This window comes from Gymnoscopelus braueri (genome assembly GCF_963280865.1).
Source record: "Gymnoscopelus braueri genome assembly, chromosome: 7".
In the NCBI taxonomy this organism is placed as follows: Eukaryota; Metazoa; Chordata; class Actinopteri; order Myctophiformes; family Myctophidae; genus Gymnoscopelus; species Gymnoscopelus braueri.
The window spans coordinates 53,961,583-53,962,330 of NC_137608.1; positions in this window are offsets into that span (position 1 = coordinate 53,961,583).

A 748-nucleotide genomic window follows, 5' to 3' on the forward strand; every position below is an offset into this window, starting at 1 on the left:
ACCAGTATGTTTATTCATAGAGAACCTTTCACAGTTACAAAATGAATCACCATAAACACTGTATGAGACAAAAGTTAATTAACAGACATCCGTTAATTAAATCTAATCTGATAATGTAATGTGTACAAATGAAATTATTTAAATGTTCCACTTTCATGTATTTTAAAGCTCAGCTGCTGTCAATACTAACTGGAGATAAAGTTTTTTTCTTTCCAAGACTTAAAACAAGTTCTGAATCTTTGAAAATATTTTTGTAAGACTGAAAAAAAGTTAAGAATTTATTATACATCCCAGATAAACATACATTTAAGAATGTGCTGATTTATCTGTGTTGTGTTTCACTGATTGATCTGCAATAAACCAGTGGTTCTCAACCTTTTCAGACCACGACCCCCCAAAATAATCTTATTTGAACTGGGGACCCCCTAAAATGATCATATTTGAACTGAGGACCCCCCAAAATAATCATATTTGAACTCAGGACCCCCCAAAATAATCATATTTGAACTGGGGACCCCCCAACATAATCATATTTGAACTTTTTAGTATAGTTTGTTGATTACTTATGAAGCAGCAGCTGTATACTGTTCATGATATGTGCAATAATCCAGACTGTTGTCTTTCTGGAAACAAATGATGTAACATCGTATCTTTAATCTGATTGGCTGATTATTCTATACTACAGAACGAGTCCTCCTTCATTCTCTTTCAGACTCCAGAACTTCTCTTTCAGTAAACATCTGTTTAT